The sequence below is a fragment of the Camelus bactrianus genome, chromosome 4 (assembly GCF_048773025.1).
Source record: "Camelus bactrianus isolate YW-2024 breed Bactrian camel chromosome 4, ASM4877302v1, whole genome shotgun sequence".
Lineage (NCBI taxonomy): Eukaryota > Metazoa > Chordata > Mammalia > Artiodactyla > Camelidae > Camelus > Camelus bactrianus.
The window spans coordinates 57047384-57069137 of record NC_133542.1 but is presented as its reverse complement, the minus strand read 5'-3'; the positions used below and the strand labels follow the sequence as shown (position 1 = coordinate 57069137).

Sequence of the window (21754 nt, the reverse complement as noted above, 5' to 3'; positions counted from 1 at the left end):
TGGAAATAAACTATGCCCCAAATGCAAAAAGCAGGAGGATATGAAAGAACCACCAGACTGGGTTTTTGAAGATCAGAGAAAAACCAGGGTGCTAAGGGGGTTGGTGGGAGATCTTGGATGGTCCCAGCTAACCCTCCAGGTGGAGCCCTGACAGCCTGCCACATACCTGCCCACCCCCTGGCTTCCCAGAATAGTTAATGGCCGGTCAGGATGTCGACCATTTACTTTAAAATACTCGGGGAGACACAATAGAATTCAGCTGTTGTGTGTCTAAAATGAGTTTAAATTACATTCCAGGGGCAAACAGCCATCCTAGTTGGAAATATATATTCCAGGAGTGGTCAGCCAGGATCTAATCAGAAACCCCATTCTGTAGGGGCCTTCCTCCCTCCAGGAGTTCAACGCTCTGTAACTCCCAGGGGCCCCTAAAGCTTTTGCTAACTGGCATAATTAAGGTGAGAAGTGAGTTTCCATCAGTGAAATTAGTAGCTTGTCAATTAGCATGATGGATGCTAGAGACGGCTGAAATCTCTGGTGTTCAAATTTGTGGATTAGAGATATTTTCCAGCCTTTCGTGAATAGAATATACAAATAGAATATACAAATACACAAAGTGACCACCTTGGCTAGTGCATCCTTAAGGATGGTGCTTGATGTCTGAGAACAGTACTGTTCCCAGCGTTTGGTTCAGAGGACATTGTTTTTCGTTTGTTTTTTTTTTTTAATTAAAAAAAATAAATTTGACATGTAACATTGGGTATGTTTAAGGTGTACAGCATGTTACTTTGATAACATTTATATGCTGTAATACAATTACCGATATAGCATGATCACATTACATAATTATAGTATAATATTATTGCCTATATGCATTAGACTGTGCAGTAGATCTCTGTGGCTTATTTACTACTTGCTAAACATTTTAACCCATCAGTCCTATCGCCATCATCCTCCACCTGCCTCATCCTCTGGTACCCACCATTTTACTCTCTGTTTTCTAATAGATTCAATGTTTGGAGATTCCACATGTAAATGACATCAAACAGTACTTGTCTTTCTCTGTCTGACTCATCTTGCTTACCTAATGTGCTCAAGGCCCATCTCTGCTGTCACAAATGGGAGGATATCCTCCTTTCTCAGGGCTGGATCATATTCCATTTGTATACATGTATAACATCTATTTTATCCATTCAAGAGGACGTTGGCTGTTTAACGCCCACTATGTGGTAACAGAATCCCACCTTTGTAAAACCACCACATCTGTCTTCATGGGGGTTAGAGAATCTAGAATCTTTGAGAGCCATGATGTCTTTGAGGCTACAGATAATAGTTTTAGATCTACTTTCACAAAGGTTTATTTAATAAACGAGTGCCAGAATTTGACCCATATTCTGCTTTTATTATAACCTGTAGCCAGGTTGTATCTTAAGCTGCCATTATTTACCAAAAAGTGTCCAATAGTTGTGCAAAGCAAATGAGTATGGGTTAATTTACAACAGAGGCGCCCAGGTCTCCTGTTCTGCTAGACCCTCTGCAAGACAACCAGGGAATGCTTCTGAGAATATAATAACTCCTTTGTAAGCAAGGTTCATAATAATATCTTTCAAATCTGTCTTGAGAATTAAACTAGATAAAGTATTTAAAAGTACTATGTAAACTGTAAAATGCTTAATGCAAGTATGCATAATTATTAAGCAATTTTATACTGAAGTGTAAATGACCAATATTAAGTTCTTTCTGGGAGCAAGTTGACTCCCTTTGGAGGAAGGAGCAGGGAGTGATGGTGAAGTTTTGATTTTGAGAAGAAAAGAAATCAACAAGAGGCATTTAAAGGCAAAAGGCCCACGAAAGGCTAAAAGTCAGACCCTAAGCCCCCCTCTAACCTCCTAATCTTTCCCCACTCCAGATCCCTCCACGTTAATTTTAGTTGAAGTGAAGCATAATTATAAAGACACATTTGCGGTTGTAGCAAACAGAAAATTTGTATTAAATATCCCTAAAAGTCAAATTCTACTTAGAAACGATTATTAGTATATATATGTAAACGAAAAAAAATGTGCAGTATACTTGTATTTACATTCAATATAATGTGTATGTGCAAAAAAAGAAAAAGTCAAACTCTAAAGGTGCAGTAGAGTGGACAGTCAAGAACCACCCAGACCTGCGGCTCTGGTCCCATGGGAAGCAGAGGGGGGTCACACAGTGGTCTGAACAGAATCTGTTCCATCTTTAATACTCTACCAGCTGAGCAAAGACATGCGTGAATGAGGCAGTATCTCGAGGGTGTCCCGTGGGTGCACTGAGTGTCACGTCCCCCTTTTACTATCTCAGGCACTTGTCTGAGAGCTTATTGCCTTCATGGTACTGCACACACATGACCTTGGTCAATGCTCATTAACAGGACCCTCTGTTAGGAGGAAAAGGCAGAATTTGTTCCTTTGGTTTTTAAACTTTAGCATAAGATGTTGAGAGAACTCAAGAGCCTTTTCCCAGGATCCCCTGGCTAGTAAGTGGCCCAGCCAGGACTTGAAGACCAGTTCTCCCGAATTCTATCTCAGTATCTCCAAAGGTGTCCTTGATGGCAGGGGGCTTCCAAAATGACAAGGGAGGTGTTAACAAGCTGGATGGGTCTGAAGGGCATTTACTCGGCTTTCTGGCTGGTAGTCTGCACACCTGAATCTCTAGAAGTCACGGGAGACTCATGACGTGGCTTCAGATGGCTTTTCTCCTCCGTATTCAGAACCAACCAGAGACACTCCCTGGAGACTTCACTGCAGTTCCTACCTTCTCCTCGACCTGCAGGGCCCTCTGGCTAGAGATGGGGGTGCCGGCCTCCTGTTCTGCCTGGGGATTTGGCCTCTGAGGCGGGTCCTCTGATGACACCCCAGGAGGCAAAATATTCCCACATCGCAGTCATTGCAATGGACACTGTGGGAAAAGGCAAGGAAGGGCTCCTCCCCAGCACCAGAGGCAGCAGCTCAGGTGAGATTCTAGCAGCCTGTTTGATTTGCACAGAGAACACATCGGGGCCCTGCTGCCCGCCTGGCTGAGGTCATGGCCAGCTCTGTGATCTTTCTTCCCAGGGTATCTGGATGCGTCACGCACAGAGAGAACTTGAAGGAAATGCATTTTCCTCAGCAGATCAAGGACACGGGAGAACAGAAGCTTCTACTCACTTCACGTGTCCGCTGTGTCTGCAGCTTCTGCTTTCCGACCTCCCCATTCCCATCTTGACAACGTCCGCTACCAACTTCCCAGGCTCCTAGTCTAAATGCACAGTGTGACCCCAATTACTCAAACCTCAGGCTCCTGCTGCACAGGCAGGTTTCTATGCTCTGAATAGCCCAGATTACTTCCTTCTAAAGCCACGATCTTTAAATTAGAAACAGGTTTCCCCAGGTGATAGGTGACCTGATCCTTTAATCCAGTTATTTTTAAAGGTCTACCAAAAATACAAACTCATTCTTGGCCTAGGAACAGGGGCATGGCTATGAACTAAAACTCTGTCATAGCTGTAGAACCAGAGGGCATCTCTGTCTTCGCTTCTTACCCTCTTTCTCTTTCCTAAGTCATGTGGTTATTAGCACACAGGTCACAGCTGCTGTCACGGCAAAGAACTGGTTCCACGGGCCATGCATGACTGTCTCTACAATGGCTCTTGTAGTAATCTTCTGGCTGAAGTTTCCATCACAAAGGCAGACGGGAGAAGAGGGTGCAACCTGGCAGGTGGATGAGGCTCAGACACCTACAGGATGTTCACTTGGGCCTGCTGAACTTCATCAGCCTTGGAGGGACAGGGTAGAGCTACAGTCAGGTGGTCTGGGGGACACGGACTCCTCAAGCCAAAGGAATCCAGGGAGTGTGGAAGGGGAGCACAGAGGCTGAAGAGGTCACTCCTGCAAGGATAGGCATGTCCTGAGAACCAGAGGGATGAGCCCTGTGCCGGGGCCATGGGAGGTCCTCAGGGCTGTGAGGTGGTCTCACGCTGCAGCAAGGAGCTTATAGCCTTGGAGGGAGAGAGAACGGATTCACAGAACAGCAAAGAGCACAGGTGGAAGGAGTGGCAGGGCAGTAACTGGAAAGGAATTTCCCACCCTGTTCAAGGTGGCAAATGGTGCAGGCTGAAAAGAATTTACAAAGGATGCTGGGAGCATCACCATTCCTTGGAGGCCGGCCTGCAGCTCCTCTGCTGCCCCCCACCTGAGGCTGGAGATGGTGCTGGGACTCTGAATGGCCCCTCCACCCACCCCTGTGAAGGCACAGAGAGTGGGAATTTTGAGGATGCTTGTTTCCGTTGTTGGGCTTCAGGCCTCTGGCCAGGAAGTGGAGGGGAGCGGCCCCAGACGATAACCTGGGCCACACTCCAGTCCAAGCAGCGTTTCCTCTTCCACCCACCTCCATCCCCCCTTCCTCTCAGAGCTTCTTCCGGCCCATAGAACCAAGGGCTGGTGTGGATCGTGGGAAACAGGGAGGCTGGCCACTCCCCACGGAGGCCAAGGACCCCCGCCCCTCCCCCTTCCTGGCTGATGGGAGGCAGACTTAAGACCCCAAGCATTCCAGAGTAGTTACAGGCTAAATTTAGACCAGACGGGCTCAGGGATAATGACATGACCCCTAATAAAAGGAGTTAACACTAACAATGCTTCCTGGGTCTCCCTCCCCCAACCTCCTGCCACGAAGCCATTACAGCTAAATGTGACTCGATCAGGTCTAAAAAGAGACTAAAAACACTTCTGGAACCCCCTTCCATTGGCAACAAAGCTGGCCCACGTCTGGACTCGCTCAGGCTCCTAGTGAAGGAGTGGTCCGTTTGTAACGTAACGGAGTCTCCCCAACATTACAGCCGGCCTTATTAATAGCATCCCCAGAACTCTGCTGAAATGTCATTGGCTCAAAAGTTGGGCTGCACATCTGGAAAATGTTAAGGTGTGGTTTGATGAACACATTTACAGCTTGGGCTCTCTGTGTAAGAAACTGAAGAGGGTGTGTATGATGCTGGGGATGGGGAGGAGGCAAGGAAGGAAGGAAGCTGTTGCCTTTTCTGCAGCGACTGGTGAAAGGCTTGTTTCTTTCAGTCACTCTGAGATCCGTTCCCTACAAGAGGGCCTGAGAACCGCTGGGAGGTTTCAGGTTTTTTCCCTGAAGGAGGAGAGATGCCTCATTTAGCTCCTAGAAAGGCAAGTTTTGCTTTTCCCTCTATACAGTACATCCCGGGCTCCCTCAAGGAGTCCTCAGATGCTCTTTCCACCAAAGGCCTTTTGTGCTGTGAAAACTATTTTACAGGACAGTCCCTACCTCCGGAAGACACCCAGATCCAGGCCACAGAGGGAACTCTGGCTCCTGCAGCCTGAAATTTCCAGGGTAACTGATTCTGCTAAAAGCAAAAGCAAGCCTCGTTTCAATTCTTTACAACTTAGCTGTGTCCCTCTTGGTTTTAAAATAGTTTGGGATCTTGGGTTCCTGCCTGGCCAACCAGTAATGGCAGAGAGCAAAGGCTGGGCACCACGGTGGACCCGGCAAAAATCCACAATGTGGAGGCAGAGCCAGGAGAAAAGAGAAAGCAGTGCCAGAGGCTTCTGAGCTTAACTCTTTGTCCACAGATGACTTTGTACTTGTGAACAGAGCTGATGAGTTCTCTTCTCATCCCCCCTGGGTCCCCCAGGAGACAGGCACACGTCCCCCCAAAAGGCCCGCGTCACTCTGTGAATGTGGTAAGCCTGACACCACGGGCTTGTAGATTAAACACATACAAGGTGATGACAAGGAAACCAGTTATCAGAACCGCTGGGTCACCTGGTTCTGTTCTGGGAAAGGACACACACACACACACACACACACACACACACACAAAAACACCACCTTCAAAGCATTATCTGCCACAGAGAATGCATGCATCTTTGCCCTCGCTGCGTGTTTAGCATGAAAGCTGGGAGTTCTACAAGCTTAGCAAGAAAAGAAGCAAGTCCAGCCGGAAAGGCCTCCACAGCACGGTCCCACCGTCCCCACTCTCAGTCCCTCCTCCACAAAGACTCCAGCCTCCCAAGGGAACCTCTCCTTCCAGATCAGAAAGCAAAAGACAATAAGACAGGTCAGCAGACTCGCCTTACCCGGCCCAGAGTGTGCGCCTCACCCCGTCCTCAGTCAGAATTGCCTCTTTTTCCAGGCCATCCCCTGCGCCCTGGCTCAGGCTGGACAAATCCCTTCTGAGCCTCCTGACTGAGGACTGTGAGGTCACAGCTGGCCCTCCCTCGGCTCCCTCAAAGGCCATTCACACAAAGAAGGACTTTAACCCCCTTCAAAGAGGCCTGGCCCCTCCCTAGCTGGCGGGAGCCTGGAGGGCAGCAGCAGGCCAGCCAGAGGCCGCTCTCGGCCCGTCCCGGCGCCCAGGGCTGCGCGGGGAGGCGGGAGCTCAGGGGTGCTGAGATGAACCAGCCAGGGTTGCCTTCTTGGAAAGTCAGAGGCCGGCCTTGGGCAGGAATGGAATTCATATCCTGGCGATGCTGAGACAGCAAAAACTCGGACAGATCCTGAAGATCGAGTGAAACAAACTTCATCCAGTTCCACGGACTTTTTAGGACAGCGCCTCTAGGTGTGTGTGTGCGCATGTGTGCGTGTAAAGTCAGAACTGCTCACCACAGGAAGTTGGGAAAATAAAAGCTCTTCATCTTCCCTCCACGCAGAGGAAAACAGTTCACGCTTTATTGCATTTCACCCAGTCTCCTTTTCAGAAAGGTGCATTTAATATTGTCAAGCCCAGACAGTATATGCAATTTTGCAGCCAACATAATCTCACAAGCACTTTTTATGTCCTTTCATGGTCTTTGTCAGATGTATTTTAAATGGTTATATTGGGTCCCACACTGAAGCGGGACAGAATTTGAAGTCAGGGATGAGTGCTCTGATTTCAAGGAATGTCTGAGGGACGTGGTCCCCTGTCTCAGGACTAAACAATCTCTTCGGCCACAAAGAAAACAGACCCACCTGTGCCTCTGGGAGACACGAGTGCCACAAACACGTCCCTCACTCGCTCACCATAGAATCAGACCCCTGGCATCACACACTAAGGCTCACAGAGTGTTAACCCGGCTCCCAGCGCTGCCCCAAGGCTCCACCCACCTCGTCCCCCTGAACTCTGGTTTGACCTGGAAAGTTTGGGGCATAATTTAGGATTTTGGTTGACTGGAAGGTCAGCCCAAATTCCAGGGCCAAGCAGGGCCATGCAGAACTCATTCTCTTCAGTAAGACTTTGGAAAAGAGAAAGAGAACTGAGATTCACAGTAAACTGAACAGGAAGAAGAGGACAAATGCCAAGCATGGGCCAAGCTGGCTGTCTTGTGTCAGCCTGGGACCCCAGAGATGGTGGCGGGGATCCCCCGTGGCCTGTGCGTTGGCCAGCATCACAGACCCTGCAACCCTCCTGGAAACACAAGCCTAGAAGAAATTATCAGAGTGCATGGAGCCCAGGCAGGCTTTTTTGAAAAGGAAGTAAACTGTATACTATACAACTATTCACAGCATCTAAGTACTATTTTTAATGAGCTGAAATTTACTCAGAAATATCCAGGAGTTTCCAGTTTTCTCAGACTGACTAGGTGACACCAAGTGACCAGCGAGTGCTACGCTATGGAAACTGAATTTCCGCCGCCCTTTGGAATAATTGGAATGTTCTGCTGTAGAGCCAAAGGCATTTCAAGATGCTGCTTGACAGTCCAAAGTAAAACGAGGCGGGGAAATCACACACTCAGGGTGGCACTGCTCTGCTCGGGAGTGACAAAGCAAGGCAGGGACCTCCACGAAGAGGTGCCTTCGAGCCAAGAGGCGAGAGTGGTACCCGGGACCCACTACGTACCTGCCCCGCTGCCTCCATGAGGGTAAAGGCATAAACAATTTAAAAATTGTTTTAAATCTACCGTTTGCAAAAGAGGAAACCATATGTGCTCTTAAAGAACTGTTCTCTGAGGAGCAGGCACGCTTTTGACTGGAGTCTGAGACACCATGGTTTACTACACACACACACACATACATATACACCCTGTTATGAGTTGAATTGGGTCTCCCTCTCCCTGCACCCCAACTTCACAACTTTAAGTCCTAACATGCAGTACCTCAAAATGTGTCCTTATTTGGAGATAAGGTCTTTATAAAGGTAATCAAGTTAAGATTGAAAACGAATGTATGTAGATAAACGCTTGGCTGGGACATTATGCTGTATACCAGACGCTGACACATGGTAACTGACTATACTTCAATTTTAAAAAAAATTTAAAAAATAAGGTAATCAAGTTAAGTGAGGTCGTTAGGGTGGGTGTTAACCCCATGTGACTAGTGTCCTTATAAAAAGAGAAGACCACAGGATGGGTGCAGCTCCGTGGTAGAGCGCGTGCAGAGCGTGCAGGAAGTCCTGGTTCAATCCCCAGTACCTCCATTAAAAAAAGAGACAGAGAGAGAGGAGACTCAGACACACAGACATGCCTAGAAAGAATATAAGGAGACTGAGAGAGAAGACAGGGTCCCATAAGCCAAAGAGAGGGGCTGAAACAAGCCTTCCTTGCAGCCCTCGGAAAGAACCAACTCCACTGATGACTTGTCTTGTCTTCAAACTGTGAGGTAATAAATTTCTGTTGTTTAAGCCGCCCAATTTGTGGTAACAGGCCTAGCAAGCCAATATAGACGCTCACACATACACGCATGCACACTCACCATTCATATTCACACACACATACACCTTGCCCTCCGGCTGCAAAATTATGGTGGAATTTCGAAAAGCACTGTGTGGCAAAGACACAGTCAGATGCTCTAGGAAAGCGGTTTATACTCAGAGGCAGAGGGAGAAATTAAAGCAGCAAGCTAGATGGAGGCTGCAGAAGCACGAACCATGCCACCCGCACTGACCGGCAGGGGGTTCTCCCGACAGGAAGGAGCAGAGCGGGATCCAGCAGCTCACACCTTGCTGCTGCCCGACCATCCATCCTCCTCCCTCTTGGTTTCTCTGAGTTGATGAAAATAACTGTGCTACCAGTTTAATTCTCCTGGTGCTGTAGCCTGATCTGATTTAGTCCCTGAGGATGCCTTGCACGGGGGCTAGGGGTAAGGGAGCAGTTTTGCAACTTGGTCCTGGTTAACTGGGAAGCAAGGTGCCATTTGTGAGGACCTGCCATTTGTGAGGACCACAACAATCATCACTCAGCAGAGGTCTCCTGTACACCTCCGGGGGGCCAGTCTGGGTCACACACCCTCACATACCTTCTCTTTTGGTTCCTTTCACCAGCTGCAAGGTGGGGATTCTCATCCATTCCACCGAGGGGCGGGTCCCCACTAAGGAGCCACGCCCTTCCCAGGGGCACACAGCTGGTCGGCAGCAGACGTCTGGCTGGAGTCCACAAACCCCACCCACAGGGCAGGGCTCTGCCCTACCCTCACCCCCATGCACACCCCGGGAAGGCAGCTGGGGGGTTCAGGAGGGAGCAGACCCAGGAAGTGTGTGAGGAATCAAAAGGGAAAAATTAAAAAGCAAATGCCAGGCAGCAACAGACTATCTTTGAAAGCACATGCCTGCTTCTCTGTGACTCTGGGAAGGCCAGGCTTTCTTCCTGGGTGTCAGTTTTCTGGCTTATACAATGAGAGAGGAACCCCCAAAATGCACCTCCTTTCTGCTCCTGACCTCTGTTGTTTTGCAATGTTAGCATGAACTTGTGGGTAGAGGTGAAGCCCCGGGTGGTTCTGAGGCTGGTAACGATGTGGGCAGAACGGAGAGACAGCCAGCCAGCAAATGCGGGCACCAGCGCAGCAGCTTCCTTTGAAACCACTTGGTACCTTGGCCAAGAGAGACTGAGGGTTCCAGGAAGGAACTCCGCTCCGACATTCCCCTGGTCAGAGCTTTATCTCTTTAGTTGAAGGGGTTTATTCTGCTAAATGGAACCAGCCCGTTTAGGTACCTCAGTGTGACAGAGTGTTCCAACATGGATTTGCTGAGGTCAGGAGGAACTAGAGGCAAGCAGGCAAGGTGGAGGGGCTGGCTTCCAAAATGGTCACACGCAGCCCACTGCCTGGAATTGTACGGCGGGGAGGGGTGGGGTCAGCGCTGGGAAGGCTCGCTCCCCACGCTTTCCCAGGCGTGGGGAAGATGGAGGTTTGCAGCTTTTCAAATTGCTCCAAGACCTCATCCAAGGAACACACTGAAGGAAGCTTCAGATGTCCTTTCTAAATGGCCATGGCCACCTCCTCCTCCCCGGCTGCCCTCTCACCCACTACCCCTCAGGTAGGTCCCTTCTCCAAGTCTGAAAGACTCCTGTCATCTCCTCATGGAGCCAGATCTTTGAGGCAATTTGCACTGAGATGTGAATTTGATGAGAATATTTACAATTTAAAACAGGAGCTTGTTTAGCCAAAGGAATCTCTAATTGGGGTAAAGTGTGGGGAAGCTAAGACACACCCAGCCCTTAATTTATCGAGGGAAAACTGATGAGAAGGGAACAGAACAGTGATTTCCCTCAAAAGGCTGTAGGCAATTTAAACTCAGCAGCACCTCCCCGATTGCTTAGGACCCTACCACCCAGCTACCGTCTCGTGCCACGATTGCATTTATTCCTGTCAGAAACATTATTCTACCGAAAAAGAAATAGTTCACCCACCTCCCAGCCCTTCCCCTTCTCCCTGCACCCTACCCTGCAGTCTCCCACTGTAACCTCTGACTGCCTCCAGTACTGCTCAACAAGAAAAGCAATCCATGAACATAATCATGCATCAATAAGCATTACAAATCTGAGCTTTAAATACACAGAGACTTAAAAAAGACCTGTCTTGTTAGGTATCGCAATGCCTCTCAGTCTCCAATTTCCATCTCCACCGTGAGTGGTGAAGACTTTACTTGTCTCGGATGGACAAGTGTGTTTCAAATGTGACCTTCCCTCGAGGAAGGTGTGCTTTCTTGCTGGAACATACCGTACTTTTAGGAGCCGACACCCACTCTACACAATTGTGAGACAATATAGTCTTCCTTTTTCATCAAAGATATGTAATTGACCAGCTGTGACAGATGGACACTTTCCTTCCATGAGCTGCCGATTCCCAGAAAAGTGGTGAAACACTGTGAGTAACCAAATTCCTCTTTGGGAGTCAAATGTCATCGAATGTCATGAGCTATGTCACAGACAGGATATGTCACAGGAAAACCCCATTAAAAAGTTTTCCAAGGTCTGATGAGTCAAGCAGAGGACAAAAATTGGAAGCTGACTTGATTTATTATTCTAAAAAAGTCATACTTTTTTTTTTTTGCTCCGTTCAATTTAATTGTGCAGTGGAGTCAATCTTGTAGCCTCCCCATCCACCTATCAGACAGACAGACCGGCAGACACGGACACACACACACACACACACACACACAGGGGCTCATGAATTTGAATCGATTTTCTGTTCTAGTAAAGTATTTCAAAGATTTGAGTCGAGTTTTCAAGGTAGTATTTTGGGTTTGCTAAATCTAGTCCTCTGTAAGCAGAAACACGACATCTCTTACTTCATGGTTAAAGTGAGTGCTGGGAGGGTGGGGACTCAGGATAGATAACTCTGCATGGCAATCATGAACCTGGGACCCAAGTGGCAATTCTGCCTTGGGGTCCCCTCCCTTCTGTCATCCAGGTCCCAGCCCTCAGGACGGGCCTGAGCATCCGAGGTCAGCAAGGACTGAGCCTGGAACCGGGTCCTCTCAGGTTCACCCACCAGGCTCCTCTCTGCTCAAAGGTAAGATGTATTAGACAGCAGGACTTCACTTCCCCAAGACAACACTCGTGATTCTGGAGAAGAAAGGAAACCCTAACAATCAAAGGTCCTCTTAAAATGAAAAACCTGTTGAGCTCTAGGAAAACTCAGCAAAAGGATCTACCACGGACCAACGGGAAATTGGGATTGCAAGGGAACTGGTGGGAGGCTCCCGAAGGTTTAGAGCTCCATCCACAGAACAGGGCTCCTCATCATGGACATCAGCGTCACTATGAACTGCCACTCACTTGGAAAGCTCACGAACGGCCTTTTCTTGTGTTTCTTCAAAAGCCCAAAGTCACATGTGAAGGCCAACTGTGCAGCAAACAGACCTCTGATCCAATTCACTCTGACTAGAACTGGCAGGAAGACAGAACTCCAGGAAGGTCCAGATGGTCAGTCTGAGACTTCAGCTCTGCCAGGACGAAGTGGCGATGCCAGATCCGAACACGTGCCGGGGACGCTGGCCTGATGAAGAGCGGGGCGTGATGGGCAGCCGGGGGACACTGCAGGGCTCAAGCCAGGCTCCCCCAAATTTTCTCATGCCACCTCCTGCAGCAAACTGATGCCCTTGACTATATGGGGTTCTCAGTAACAGTCACATTTGGGGTTTAAAGCAAGAGAAACTTGCCTCTGACACTGAGAATCTTACTTACTTCTTTCTTTCTTTCTTTCTTTCTTTCTTTCTTTCTTTCTTTCTTTCTTTCTTTCTAAAATTGAAGTATAGTTGGTTTACAACATTGTGTTAGTTTACCATGTACAGCATAGTGGTTCAGTTATACATCTGAATATATATATATATATATATATATATATATATACATACACACACACACATATTTGTATATATCTGTATATACATACACAGATATGTGTATATATACACATCTGTATACAGTTATACATCTGTGTGTAAATATACATATATATATACTCCTTTACTCCTTTTCATGATTTTTTATTAAAGACCACTATAAGGTTTTGAATATAGTTCCCTGTGCTATACAGTAGGACCTTGTTGCTTATCTGTTTTATACATAGTAATTAGTATCTACAAATGCTAAACTCCCAATTTATTCCTCCACCTAAATGTCCATCAACAGATGAATGAATAAGGAAGATGTGGTGGATGTGTATATATAATGGAATATTACTCGGCCATAAAGAAGAATGAAATAGTGCCAACTGCAGCAGCATGGATGGACGTGGAAATTGTCATACTAAGTAAGTAAAGTAAGCCAGAAAGAGAAAGAAAAATACCATGCAATATCACTTCTATGTGGAATCTTAAAAAAGGGCACAAATGAACTTATTTACAAAGCAGAAACACTGAGGATCTAACCCTGGTTCTGATTCTGCCCCAGTCTTCTGCTTTAGCCAGAAAAGGGGGAGCACATGAAATCACCCCTCTTTTGCCCACAGCTCTGTGCTTTCTCAGTCTTGCCCAGGGCCAGCTCTGCTGGACCACATTCTGGGGAAAGTCTGGGCAGCCTGGCTCTGAGGGCAGCTGAGGGCCAGTCACCTGCTTCTGTGGCTCTGAATGCCAGGAAGGAACCTCTGTGGGAGAAGGAAAACATGGAATTTCTCCATCCACCAAGGGAATGCATGATAACATGAGCCAGCTGTGAGAGGGGACACAAGGGGCACCATGGAGGGTACCTGGTTCTGAGGAATCTCCCTGCCCGGCCGTGGCATCCCAGAAGCAAGCACTGTGGTTGAAAGCCAACAAGTTACACTGATTATGGAAACAGGATATCAAGTCTGAGAACCAGAAACAAAAGTGGGGGGAGGGGGTCGCCATTCACTTGCACAGCCTCTGCTTCATCCTGTTTACCCTCCAGAGGCCCCCTTTGATCTACGGCCGACTGCTGTCCGCCATTTTGCTGCCATGGTCTCTAGACCCTAATTTTATTCTCTGTTTATTTATGCATGGCCAGGTCATCTGTTGGGAAGAACATGAGTCTAGAGAAAAGAAGGTTAGGGTTTGAATCTTCTGGCCCCACAAACTATGTGATGCTACACAAGAGATGGTCTCTCTGAAAAATTGAGCTTACTCATCTGTCAAAGGGGTATAATAATTACAGTAGTGTCTTAAATAGCTTCCCTTCCAGAATTCACGTCCACCAGGACCACAGATCGTGACCCTATTTGGAAATTGGGTCTCTGTCGATGTAATTAGTTAAGATGGGGTCATTATTAGGATGGATCCTCAAGCCAATGACAGGTGTGGTGCCCTGATAAGGACACACAGAGATATACACAGAGAACTCCGTGTGAAGATGGATGGAAATTGGAGTGATTCATTTACAAGCCAAGAAGTGCCAAGGATTGCTGGTGACAGAAGCCAGAAGGAGGCAGGACACCAACCGTCCCCCAAGGCCTCCAGAGGGAATTAACCCTGCCACCCCTGATTCTGGACTTTGGCTTCCCAAACTGGGAGAGAATAAATTGCTAATGAAGTTTATGGTAATTTGTGGCAGCAGCTAAACGGGAAATGAGCACACCTCCCTTGGAAGGCTGTTAGGAGGACTCCCCAAGAGACCGCATGTGACAGCAGCCGGCTGGCCTCCTGACTGGGGCAGGGGCACCCTCCACACCAGGCAGGTCACTCTGGCGGCAGGCCAATAATAGGACTATCAAACTTCTGTCAGGGGTGGGCGGCCCTGTGGTATCTGCACTTTTTAAAACTCACGGACAAAACAGGGAGTGCAAAGGAATCCATGTGGAATCAGGGTATCCCCAGGCAACCCGGCTGCAGGCAGAAGCACACGTGAATACTGCTGACCAGCAAAGCCAGTTTGCAAAGACTGAAGCCACAAGGTCCCAGGGCTGGCCTTGCATATGCACCTGTCAAATGGGGGAAGGCACGCGGGGGCCCGGAGACCTCAGGTGTTGGCGGAGGTCGATGATCAGGTGATCACAACTGTGTATTAAGCACTTATGATATACTAGGCCTTGGACTAAGCAATTTTAATACACAACCACCTTTATTCCGCAAAACCCACCTAAGAGGCCAGGGTTCTGGGTACCTCTACCATACAGCTCAGGAAACTGAGACTCGGACACGTTTAAGTGACTTGCCCCAAGACATCCCGCAGTAAGTGGTGAAGCCGAGACCGAACCAAGGCGGCCTGTCTCAGGGCCCTTAACTTCCATCTTGCCCCTTATAGATGTAGAAGTTAGAGCAATCAGGGTTTATCAATCAAGGAAGATCAGCCCCATATTCTTAGTCAACCTTACCACGTACTCTGAACAGATCCCACAACCCTTCTTCATGTGCTCTCACATTCTTCTTTTTTTTTTTTTTCGATCCCCAGTACCTCATGCACGCTAAGCATGTGCTCTACCACTAAGTTATACCTGCCCTGGCCCCCACCCCCCGTTTGCTCTCTGGCTTAGTTGTGTGCCAGTCGCCTTTCCCGGAAATATAACTGATATGGAGGACTATGGTCACAATTACTCACCGAACATTACAACGTCTAGGCATTTCACTATGCCCTTCACATATACAGGACCTCAGTAAATCCACACAGTAATACTTTGAAGTAGGGTATAACCCCTGTTTTGCAGATGAAGACACTGAGGCTCAAAGCGTAAGTAATTTGCCCAAGGACACAAGACAAGTGAGTGACAGAGTTGAGATCTAAGCCCCGGCTTGTCCGCCTCTCCTAAGTCTACTATAAAGAAGCAAATAATGACATCCCTTCTACTCTCCCAAGACACAGGATGTGCCACGGCTCAATGAACCTAAGAATTCACTTTGAGTTCTTAGGTATGCCTCAGATGTAGCTTTAAAAAGCCGTTTCTGGGGCAGGGTGGGTAATAGCTCAGTGGTGGAGCACATGCTTTTAGCATGCACGAGGTCCTGGGTTCAATCCCCAGTTAAAAAAAAAAAGAATCCATGTCTGCCATCTGTCCCTACTTCAGATTTCTCCTCTAAAGGCTCAAGGTGAGTGACTTTCTCTTCATTTGAGTAGTTGGAATTCTTCTAGAGAATGTCTGGTCACTCCCCAGATGCCTGTTTGTCTTGTACACAGTTTGGACCTCAACAGCATGGATCTGAGAGCAGCCAGTCCATTCCGGATGTGGACCCCTCCCCAGGCAAGCGGAGTGGAAGGTGGGGATCCCAGAACAGGAAATAACAGGTGCTGGGCTTCAGAGCAGGGGGTTTCCAGTGCTGGGAACACAAGCAACAAACATCTCAAGCTGTGAGATGCTAAGAAAGCTGCTGGAATGAAAAGATTGCCTTGAGCCAAGATGTGGCTCTGTTGTATTCTGAAACAATGAATCTCTCACTTTTTCTAGTTTCTCCGAGCACATCTTATGCACAGTGAACAAACATTATGCCAAGCCATGTTCTCTGTGTTGGTGAGTTCATGCTGCAACTCAGAATTGGTGCAGGTGGTTAAAACTCCTGTATGTCATTTCAGCAGGGCATGTGACCATTAAGGGGATGGGGAAGGGAGAGGGGGCAAGGCTTTATCGCCAAAAAAGGCAGTGGTACCCCGGGGTTTGCAGCTCCCCACCAAGTCAGCCTCCCTCGATGTCACGGTGCAATGCCGAAATGCCTAAGTGAGCATTTCAGTAACCTCTGAGTAACGTGGTTGAGTCTGTTATGAAGAGCATTCTTTAAAATCACTTCTTGATTTCACTCTCTAATTGGTGTTTAACAAATCGTGTATTAGACCAATTAATTTCAGAGTTGGGACATGAACACAAAAGAATAAGCTGAGGGAATATGAGATGTTTAAAACATCAAGCCTAGTTATATTCAGGCTCCTGGCCTGTTCTCCTCTTTGTAAGCCTGGATTCATCTTTGTGATATTTAAGAATTCAGGAATATATAATAATAATAATACAATTCAGGAACATAAGTCCACTACAACACCCTGCTTGTGGGAGCAGAGATCCCAGAGGCAAAGGAAGTCAGGTGAGTGGTCCAAAAGGATGCCCCAAGTCTGCGATCCCAAACCCGGCCACTCCAACGGGTGCTCGAGGTCAAGGGTGCCACTGTGGTTTGCTCTGGGTCTCCCTTCTCCCAACAAAGCTCGGCACAGCTCAGCCTTCTTAAATGTCACTTGGGGGTCAGCCAGCAGTCACTTCTAGAAAAACCTTCCAGAAACTTCTTCTGTAGGTAGAACATTTTTCTTGTGAACCTTTAAGTGGATTTCATTCTCTGGAGTGATAAATTTCTCTTTTGGAGGCACCAGCAAACAAACTGTACAATATTGGAAATAGCCAATTCTTTTGTTGGATAGTCATAAATATGTATTTTTTGCTGTGACAAAGAAAACCTTTTTACCAAAAGGGGCAGAAATGGCACTTGGACTATTTTTCCTGGAAACTCGTGAATCTGGAATTAAGGGCCTGCCACCTTTTCCAAACCTGAGCTGCTTCCCTAAGTGTATCGCCTTGTTGGCCCCTCCGCCCTGGCCCTTCCCTCTCCCTCAGCTCTCCGCAAGGCCCAGGTCCAACTGCTCCCCCATCCACCCCAAGTCTCCTGGTGTGAAAAACAGCCCTGCAGAAAGAACTGCTCTGTCACATCTCGACATCTTTCTAGAGGACTCAGTCACTGTTGGAGCTCCCTGAGGGCAGGGCTCCCCTCACCTTTGTCTGTGAACCTCACCATCAGTCACGGTCAATCAAGGGTTACCATCACCTCCTCAGAGGCTTTTGTCTTCCTGGGAGGGCTTTAATGACCTCAGCCTGAAACATGACCTCTCAACCTGCAAAGTTTCCTGCGTTGTCATAACAAGCCACTCCACTGCTGAGATTTCCCCTCCAAATTACAGGCTCGTTGCAAACCCTAAGTACTACTGAAAAGTTGTAGTTTGGGGCGTCCATCAAAAATAAACTCTGCACTAAAATTTTCTCCTGGCATTACAAACTCTGAAATCTGTCAATCTTTTAGTTCTCAAAATAAAAAAAAAGAAAAAGAAAAAAAACAATTTGGAGGCATAACTTTTATGTGCTTTTTTATTGTGGTAAAAAAAGAAAAAATATATATCATAAAAGATGCCACTTTAACCACCTTAAATGTACAAGTCAGTGGCGGTTAATTACATTCAAAATGCTGTGCAACCACCAACACCATCTATTTCTAAACTTTTTTCCATCATCCCAAACAGAAACTCTGCACGCACTAAGCAGTAGAGGGTACAGTTTCTGAAACATTCTGTGAGGCTAGTGAAATTGGAAGCAGAATCTAGGTAGATAGATTACATCTCTGTAGCAAATATAGGAGGAAAAAGACTAGAAAAAAAAATAAAATTGTTGATTGTATTAGGATAGTGGAGTGACTACTCTGTTTTACTCTCTTAATGTTTGGCAATTAATTTTTATAGCCCTTTTTTGGTCTCATAAGCATGCTAGAAACCTAAAGGCACAATGAGAAAGTAACAGTGAAATAGCTTCATTTATTTAATTGATATTTTCCTGAAAAGCTGCATGTAAATTAACACTGGAGTTCATCAGTGTTTGAAAGTATCTGGGGGAAAATCAGATATTTCGACTTGAAATCCCAGCACACAATTACAGATTTGCCTCATCTGCATTATGTTTAAATTCACAATATTACTATTATAAAAATAGATGGTTCTGCTTATATTCTGTGTAAAAACCAACAAACAAAAAATCCTAGCAATTTAACAGGATCAGGACTAATTCTTGAAGGACTTAAAATGCTAACTTGTCTGGAAAGGAAACCGTGGTCACCTCTCCCCCAGCCTCAAGTGAGCTAAGAGCCAATTCCCAAAGTGACTTTGAAAACAAACCAAATAACTAGAACACTTTTGAGCCTGTGTTACATAGGTGGAGATTAGGTCTTTGCATGAGAATGTATCTCAGACAGATAATGTCAGTCAATGGTGAACTCAGAGCTAGTTCCTTCTATGAAAAGTTCGTTTTCAGTTGAACCTTCCATTTGGGTTAATTGATGACTTCTCTTCCATGAGGAGCACCTTGAACATCAAAGCATTGTTTGGAGACAGAGCAAAGCAGACTGGAGGAGTGGGGGTGAAATGGTTCTTTCACACTCAGGGCTAATGGCTGGAATTGAGTATTTCCTAATGGAGAGAGCAGCTTTAGGTTTAATAAGCTAGCCATTTGAGACCAACGGCAACCAGTTTCTGGGCTGTTGATGGATGTCTCGGAGCACAGGCACTTGTGCACACAGTGCGCGCGCGCGCGCGCGCGCGCACACACACACACACACACACACACACACACACACAAAGCAAAACAAGTTTGTCCTCCCAACCTCAAAAATCCACCCCTGGCTGGCATTCTCCCCCTTCCCTAGCCTCCTCTCTTGCGCACCTGTAACGAGCACAGTGGTCCTCAGCGCACCTGGACCGGGACAGACAAAGCACCGAGAGCGCCCATCACCTCTCTCTTCGCAGTAACACCCTCCCTTCAGCGCATGCCCACCGTGGAAGCCTTCTTCTCTCCCTACTGAAGAGAGGCTGCAACCTTACCCATCCCTCGAGCAAACAATGCCAAGAGGAGTTTTGAGGCGGTTAGAAGTACGGTCCCCTGCTTTAAGCCATTACCTCACTTCACATTCCCCAGGGCTGCTCTTCTGGGTGAGAGTCTTCTTCCCAGCCACCTCTGGACCCAGCTCTCAGGACTTCCAGTCTCCTTGTGGTCAATTCTTTCAGAGCTTAGTCACAAATTCTCATCATCTGGGGGTCAGAGACCCTGCTGAGGCCCAGTATGGTTCTACCTGCACCTCCACCTCAGAAAAAACTAACCTGACGGACCTGAGGTTTTCCTCTTTAAAAAATCTAAACCATGTTTGCCAAAGAAGCACTCTCGTCAATGCAAAAATATGCAATGTAGCCACTCAATCATTTCTAAATCACTAAGGCTGTTGGTGACAATAATTTGTGTATTTATGTTGTGCATAACAAGGGTAGGGAGTTTTAAAGAATCTGGAGGGGAAAATAAGAGCATCAGACTGGAGGAGGAGATATATTTATATAGAAACCACCCTGGACTACTCTGCTGCAGCAACCCAAGGTTTCTTACAGCATTACCCAAAAAGCTTTGGAATGAAAACCACACAGATTATTGTGCAAAATTAATCAGCTAGCTGAGGGAGTTTGCAAGTCTAAAAGGGTACTTGTAATAAAGTTAGTTCCTCATAGATTTGCTGGCTGATAAATTTTATGTCCACCCACATGTTAAAAAAAAAAAAGTGAGACCGGGGTTGGGGACATAGCTCAGTGGTAGAACGCCTGCTCTCCTTGCTAGGCGTGCTTGGCATGCACGAGGTCCTGGGTTCAATCCCCGGTACCTCCATTAAGGAGAAAAACAAAAACAAACAAAAAATGAGACTAACTCCCCTACAGCAATGAGCAACAAGACGTAGCAGTACTTAAGCATCTTATTAGCTCTGCTGGCCAGCACCAATGAACAGCAGGATATAATGAACAGGGTCAAATAACAGGGGATTTAAAACATATTAATTTGTAACCACCAAACTGACATTGTTAAAAATTAACTCCTAATTATTTTTTTAATGACTTACACAGTATGTGTGGCTAAGTGACCAGAGTCCTTTAAAACAAATGCCACCTAATGTCAATGACAAAAACTCCCCGAAACTATAGAAAAAGCAGCAGCTTCAGTCAAGTGGATTGGAGTTAATTCAATTCCCATGTAGGATCTACAAAGCAACCAAATTTTAAGGAGCAACAATATCAACATTTAGACGCTCTAAGGGAACCACCGGCATAGACTAACGCCATTGCACGGGGAGTGGCAATGCAGCCATTTACATCACACATTCATTCTGGGTGCCCTCTTCTGGTATAAGTAACCCCAGGGCTTTACCGCAAGACACAGGATACATGTGTATTTAAGTTTCTGACTTATTAACCTTCAAGATAAAACTCTTCAGAAAACCAGCCATTAAAAGGTATTTATACAGACTCCTGCCTGAATTTACAGTCTAGAAGAAAGGGTTCTAGCCTTGCTTTTTCTGCCGTCTTTCTCTCTCCTCCTGTAAAATGGGGATGCTGTGTAGGATGACCGTGTATCTCTAAGAGATAACACTAATCTGAGCAAGTGGATAAATCTGTCAATTAAGATCTCAATTCTGGATAAACGACAAGTTATTTTCCGTACAGCACAGGGAACTATATTCAACATCTGGTAGTAACCTATACCAAAAAAGAACATGAAAAGGAATATATGTATGTATGTATATGACTGAAACATGCTGTGCACAAGAAATTGACACAACATTGTAAACTGACTATACTTCAATTTAAAAAAAAAAATCTCAATTTGGGGGTTGAGTTCTAGAGAGAAAGGGCTCAGATAAGTCTCAGGACACACACCGCAAACCTGCTCCTGTCTCGTACTTTTGCAGCACTAGGAAGACGGAATCAGCATTTTGAAGATCTCAACAGCAGCCTTCTGAGATGGCTTATAACTATCGACCATTATTCTTCACAGATAAATGCACAAAGAAGCATCATTCTAGGGTCAAAATATTCTAACCAGGTGCAAAACTCTCAAGGGGATCCGGGTTTTAAGCACATTACAACTGAGCAGAAGAATCCAGTTTAGAAATGGGTTTCATTCCACATCTGGGAGCCTTGGCAGCTCTCTATCTTGATTCTGCCTTCTTGGAATTCCTAAGCTGGGTCCACTCTGCTCATCCCAAATATTCAGGCCAAAGGCATTTCCAGGCCATTGGAGCTGATAAACCAAAGCCTCTTATCAGCTGTGAAAACCAGCCTTCAGAACTTGATAAAGCGAGGCCTCAGAGTGTTGATGCTTATTTTTCTGGTCCCCGGAACACAAGCAGATTAATTGTTCACTGTTTTCACCAGGAGTGTTTACTAGGAACACAGAAATGGAAGGCTCAAGAACTGCATTTAGGGGAGCTCCAAGTAAGGGACCATTTGTGTTTTGGGAGGAATCTCAAACATGAGCAGATCTGGAGCTGTTTCAACTTCAGTCTCAATGTGTTTGGGGCTGAGCCTCTGAA

The 21754-nt window shown here is 46.6% G+C and overlaps 1 protein-coding gene across 8 annotated transcripts in view; it reads right to left on the bottom strand.

Annotated features, from left to right (window-relative positions):
- The window catches only part of PALM2AKAP2 (PALM2 and AKAP2 fusion), a 448665-nt gene that overhangs the window by 35246 nt on the left and 391665 nt on the right, over positions 1-21754 (bottom strand). The window contains exon 1 of one of the 8 annotated variants that reach the window (XM_074361979.1): positions 19305-21203. The exons of 6 other annotated variants lie outside the window; for them this stretch is intronic. The gene's annotated coding sequence lies outside the window, so the exon portion shown is untranslated. Of the gene's footprint in view, positions 1-6107; positions 6218-19304; positions 21204-21754 lie in introns of those variants that run through there. One more of the 8 variants, XM_074361978.1, reaches the window with a different exon arrangement.